The sequence below is a fragment of the Mytilus edulis genome, chromosome 2, assembly GCF_963676685.1.
Source record: "Mytilus edulis chromosome 2, xbMytEdul2.2, whole genome shotgun sequence".
In the NCBI taxonomy this organism is placed as follows: domain Eukaryota; kingdom Metazoa; phylum Mollusca; class Bivalvia; order Mytilida; family Mytilidae; genus Mytilus; species Mytilus edulis.
Genome location: NC_092345.1, coordinates 48,994,919 through 49,001,617, shown reverse-complemented (window position 1 = coordinate 49,001,617; position 6,699 = coordinate 48,994,919). Strand labels below are relative to the sequence as shown.

The window sequence follows — 6,699 nt, the reverse complement described above, 5'->3', positions numbered from 1 at the left end:
TGAATACGTATTAATGATAATGCGAACATCTATTATTCAGGTGCATGTCACTCGATCCTCGCTGTAGGCCATCTTTATTGTTAAATTGTTGCACTGTGCATATCCACAAGGCCATCTTGTAAATTTATTACGAATTATTAATCTTGCTCAACCGGTGGTTGACCATTTAAAAATGACATGTTCTGACTAACATTAAGTGGGAATATTTATTTATGGACAATCTGGCCATGCCTGTTTTTCTGCACACGGCGCTAAATACTTTTCCGGTTTATCATGGCGGGACCATTTGTATTCGTTAATGTCTTTGCACACGGTATTTTGAATTTACACACGTGGTGTCTTGTTGGAATTTATATTAAGAGTGTTTGCCGGCTAATTTTACAATTCTTACTGAAACTCCAAAAAGAGAAAGACTTAAATATTTAACAGTGCAGTTTTGATCAGTCATCAATTGAAAATGTCTTCAACTGGTATGTACATATTTCATTCTTTTCTTATGCTATACGTATACATCACAAGTACTTGTTTCTATCCATGGAAAAAGACCCACTATCAACGTAAATATACGTTGATAATGGGTCTGCGGAATTTCCCATGGATAGATATATACATGTAGGTTGAAAATTTATTGGTTCTGTAAGAGATTTTTAAAAATACTGGCGACCTTCTTCTTTTTTTAAAGAATATATAATTCCTAAGAAAATGTAATTTATGTACTAAAATACGTCTTCACATTTATGTTTGTACCTTTTGGTAATGGGACGAACATTTTACTTTAATTATTTTTTGGGGGAGGGGCTGTTTTCAGACGGAATATTTAGTTTCACTTTTTGCGATGCTAGCTTATTTTCTATTATTATACACCAGGGGCGTAGCTACCCGGAGGCATGACAGCACGTGCATCCACGTCGTTTTCACAACAACAAAAAAAGCAGAAGAGAGAGAGATGAGTTGGTCAATCGGAATCGGAGACTGTTGGTGTCTTTTCCGTCTATCCCGGATATTAGTTTGACAACCTAGTTACAAGTGTTGATGAAGCTGTTCATTCAAAAAAGTCGTAGCTCCGAAGTTGCGTGCACATTGATTCGGCATGTAAAAAAAGAAATGGCAAAATAAAAATTTATAAATTGAATGTTAAAGGAAACACCTATGTTGTCACATTTTTTAATTGATGAAATATCATTAGATAACGACATTTGGTTTCAAAATATTATTTTTTTTGGAGATTATGACAAAATCGGAAGGTTACTTGCATCTTTCACAAGATTTTTACTTTTGAATTTGTAATACTCAGTCTATTCTAAGATATGTAGTTTTGGAGCACATTTTACAGTGTACAGTTTATCAGTTTGGAATGAGATGTACCAATCGGCATTAGAATTATCAGATCCCTTCGATATCGTTGAAAATATGCCGAGGCGATGTGGTTGACAGACTACCGGAGCCAATCACCCTGCAACCACGCCAAAACAGTATTGGAAAGTCTTTTTTGCGTTCATAGACCATATGATATGGCAACTGGAGAGTGGAGTCGCGTCATGTTATCAGAAAATCGCTTCTTTGTGCTGTATCTCACGGCTTCATCGTGTTGTAGGAAATATCACAAACGAACAAATCTCAATATTGTCTGAAACATACGAAACTGACCTAGCATGTAATTTTGACGAATTCAATTGGGAGATCGCTCGATGCCGAACACGTACGCTGGTTTATAACATCTCGCTTTTTTTTTTAGTTTTACATTCATAAATTTTTATCTCAATATAGCTCCTCTTTTAACCGTCCTATGACCAAAAACCGAGAAAAAAAAATTCTGCATAATAGGGTCCCAAAATTTTTTGCTTCCACGTCGTTTCTTTTTAGCTACGCCCCTGTACACGAAATTTAATTGTTTCCTGTAAGTGGCTTTTTTAAGTGTTGCAGAATGATTCAGAATTTCTTGCTTGGCATATTATTTATTTATTTCTTACTAGGCCAGAATAATCATCATAGTTTTAATACTGTTATTTAGTTTTTTACAGTCTATTTTCATTGATAATTTAATAGAAATAATTGGCGGGAAAACAAAATTCCTAAGATCACTCATCAATTCATACTACTTGAGGCATATTACATGATTGATGTGACAGACGTGTCTGGTATGTTGTCCTTAAGATTACCTGAGATACTTTTTAACGTAAACAAATTATTTATCAGCATGCTATCTTAAAGCAATAACATGTTCATTTGTTCTCCAAGTGACAATTCCTGAGGACAATTCAAGTTCCGTTATATGGTTAGGTAAACAAACATTTTGAAAAATATGATGTCAACAAAATCCGGTTAAGTATTTTTGTTTTTAAAGATTAGTGTCCACTTAATAATGTCCGGCTTCTATACAGGAAATCTCTTTTTCTAATGCGGTGCTATTGAAAATACAGGGGAAATTAAGCGTACTGTGTGATGAATATTAAATCAACTGTTTCATTTTCAATTTGTTTTCAAACAATGTCTGAAAAGATTTGTTCCCTGCAACAAAACTATGTTTGATATCATGATGAACAAATCCACAAACAATTGTTTAATCAACTTTAATAGTAATCCTTCCTGTTCGATATTTTTATTTTGTGGCTCAACTTTTGCCAAAAAAACACAATTATTTTCATGTCGGACCATTTTAAAGCCGACCATACGGTATGGGTTTTTGTCATTATTGAAGGCCGCACGGTTGCCTATAATTGTTTCATCTACTTCGTGGCAATTATCTCCTTATTTTTATATTTTAACTTTCAAGTTCATTGTATATACGTTATATTTTTTATCATGGTTAATGGCTATTCAATGTATAAATCAGATTTTATTTATATACATTTTTTTACAATAACAATACTTTGAAATACGAAAATAGCTACTAGTTTCGTATATCAGAGATACGAAACAAAGTTTATTGATTGGTGGTAGCTTTATATTGGAGGCGTAGTTATTACTTAAAATCGAAAGAGACGAATCCCGTTAGAATAGAAGGTCTCTGCTTGATAGCAGGAGGAAAAGAACTTCTAGCGACTTGCAACGAAAATGTAATACCCGAAATTAAACCCTGAAAAAATGAAAAGTGGTATTGCTTGTAGATGATCACAATTCTATAAAAATTAATGAGTACGCTATTATAGAAGAAATGGTCTAAAATCTTATAGTTACGTATTGACTGTTGTAAAGTCTAGTGTTTCTCCTTGGTCTATATCGCATTACCAGGGGATGTTGTAATGCACACTTAGTTTATTTCAACAGTAAATATGACATCTCTTTTTTTTTTATAGGAAAAACCTGTTGTCTGACAACAGAAAACAAATGTGGATGTGGCGACAACTGTGAATGTGGAGATAGCTGCGTATGTTGTCCTAAGATGAAAGGATCATGTAGTTGTTCATCGGGAGGAGACTGTTCATGTGGAGATTCATGCGCATGTACCACTGCATGTGGATGTGGAAAATGTGGAAAATCAAAATCCTCTTAGCAGTGTATTGAAACCATTTTAGGTAACTATTTTTTATATAGATATGCTCATAGATTGAAAGAGTAAAATAGGAAAGGGGAGTAAGCATACATATGTACCATAACATGTTAAAATAATGTATTTTGGAAAATTAAAATCGTCTGAGCCAAAAAAAATGCATAGAAATGCCGACAGTAAAATGCATAATCTATTTGATTGACATTTGTTCATGTGTGTGTTCGATTTGGGAAAGATGTAATTTTACACGTGCAATCTTTTTCCATGCAACCATTTAATTTTGATTTATTCACTATTATAGTCTTCTAAACTTTACAAATGATAGATGTTCTGTTGTCTGAAATACTTTTATTTAAGTCAAATGAATTTTTAATCAATTGCTATCAATTTGTTTTATTTATTTATTGCAGAAAAAAGGAATAAAGACAATGCAAACAAATTAATGGGCAGCTTTTATTGCACCTAGTGGACATTATGTTACCATTCGGTTGTATTTAGTATAGACATTGGAAAACAAATTACATGTATATGTTTAATTTTATGTGTCAAATAAATTGATAAAATTTGATTTCTTTTGTTGTTGCAACTTTTTGTAAATAAACTCCTATAAATGTTTACAGTTACATATATAAAATAAGATGTGGTAAGATTGCCAATGAGACAACTCTCCACAAGAGACCAAATGACACAGAAATTAACAGCTATAGGTCACCGCACGGCCTTCAACAATGAGCAAAGCCCATACCGCTAAGTCAGCTATGAATGGCCCCGAAATGTATACTATTCTTTACGGTTATCCTTTTCCTAAAGGGAAAACCCTTACTGCGATTTCTTCGGATCTGATTATTACTCTTCCCCTAACACTTTGACAGAATGTATTTCTATAACTGTACGACATTTAGCAATAAAATTCACACTTTGTATCAATGTCTTTTAAAAATCCTTATCCAGGATAATGTTATATGAACACTAACCCATTTTTGTACTGTACCTATACCATAAGTCGAATTTTTAACGTGCTAGTTCACAAGGTAATCCTCCGCAGACATACATGTCATCTTACCCTTAACCGTGCTGAGGTAAAAAAAAAAAAAACGGGGAACCATACATACATTATCATTTATCTGACCTATACATTTCTAGGAATATGATTGGTTAAAAGCGACCGCGTTCAGACCGTGTATATTTCATATTAAGTTATTAGGGAGGCGGGGTTTATTTCATACACGGTTAGTAGTGGTATTACGTCTCTTTATATTCCATATTAGGTAAGAAGGGAGGCGGGGCTTATTTCATACACGGTTAGTAGTGGCGTTACGTCCCTTTATATTCCATATTAGGTAAGAAGGAAGGCGGGGCTTATTTCATACACAGTTAGTAGTGGTGTTAGTTCCCTTTATATTCCATTTTAGGTAATAAGGGAGGCGGGGCTTATTTCATACACGGTTAGTAGTGGTGTTACATCCCTTTATAAAAACAAAACGGTACTGAGAAAAAATCTTAAAGGTTTAAACAGACGAAGAAATTGATGATTTAGATGGAAATAAATTCATAAAACACATTTAAACAAGTTGTTATTGTTGGCATCTGTTTTTGTAGGATCAATGAAAGTAGTTTCTTAATGCTAACAGTATTGAAGACTTTCTCATTTTGATAGGTCACTAGTCTTAATTTCACACGTTAAGATAGTCGGTAAGATAAATTCGTTTTTACATAGTGTGCTAGTAATTTGTTGCCTGTATCAATGCATTTGATGTTTTATGGTGTGTCTTTATCTGTTGTAATGTTACACTACTGTTTCTAGTAAGGTCGAATATTGGCACCTGATGAAAACGTTCCAACCCGCTGCATTTGTATACACCTGTCCTTACCTGTCAGGAGCATGTTCAGTGGTTGATGTGGTTCATAAGTGTTTCTGGGTTTTTTTCTATATGTATTAGACCGCTAGTTTTCATGTTTCAATTGTGTTACACTTGCTATTTGATTAGGGGCCCTTCATAGCTTGCTGTTCGGTTTGAGCCAGGGCTATAGAGCCATAGTGTCTATGTTTTTTACGTACAAGGAAATAAAATTAAAAAAATATTCTAGATTCATTGAGAAGATTTTTAAAGTTAAAAAACATAAACAACTTGTGTAAAATTGTCCTTAAAGTGCACTTTTTCCTTTAGACGTCAATTGACAAATTTTGTCATAAAAAAAACTTTTTTGTAGATCTTACTTAGCTAAACATTTTTGCTGTTTACAGTTTATCTTTATCTTCAATAAAATTCAAGATAATAATCAAAAACTCCAAAATTTCCTTAAAATAACCAATTTAGTGGCAGAAACCCAGGCTGATATAGTTTGACCTTTTAAACATGTTTACCCCATGTCGGAGTTGCTCTAAATGATTTAGTTACTGAGATATAAGCCAAAAACTGCATTTGACCCCTATGTTCTATTTTTAGCCATGGAAGCCATGTTTGCTGATGAATAAAAAATTCGGATACAATTTATAAAATTGATTCCTAAATGAACATTCATTTAAAGTTAAGAAGTATTCGGCACAATAGTTTCAGAGGAGAAGATTTTTAAATGTTATCAAACTTGATGAACTGTTACAAATTATGAAAAAATGTCTTTAAAGGACAATAACTCCTAAAGGGGTCAATTGACAATTTTGATAATATTAACTTTTTCGTAGATCTTACTTTGCTGAACATTATTGGCTTTTACAGTTCATACCTATCTATAGTAATATTCAAGTTAATAACCAAAAAACGCAAATTTTCTTAAAACTACCAATTTAGTGGCACCAACCCAACAATAGGTTGTTCGATTTGTCTGAAAAATTTTAAGGTTTATATATCTGCACCAATTCAACAATTTTACCCCATGTCAGATTTGCTCTAAAAGATTTAGTTTTTGAGATATAAGGCAAAAACTCCATTTTGACCCTAAATTGTTTTTAGCCATGGCGGCCATGTTTGCCGATAAATCAAAACTTCGGATACAAATTATAAATTAAGTACCCTAAGGAACATTTAGTTAAAGTTATTTTGCCCAATAATTGCAGAGGAGATATTTTTAAATGTTAGAAAACTTGATGAACAATTTATGTCAAATTGTCTTTAAAGGGCAACAACTCCTTAAGGGGTCAATCAATTGACAATTTTAATCATATTAACTTTTTTGTAGATCTTACCTTGCTGAACAGTATTGCCGTTTAC

General features: G+C 33.0%; 1 long non-coding RNA gene across 1 annotated transcript; it reads left to right on the top strand.

Annotated features, from left to right (window-relative positions):
- Positions 1 to 310: 310 nt before the first annotated feature.
- Positions 311 to 4,058, top strand: LOC139512347 (uncharacterized). Its single transcript, XR_011662247.1, has 3 exons — positions 311 to 470; positions 3,297 to 3,515; positions 3,901 to 4,058. It is a non-coding gene; the product is annotated as an uncharacterized lncRNA (long non-coding RNA).
- Positions 4,059 to 6,699: the final 2,641 nt, after the last annotated feature.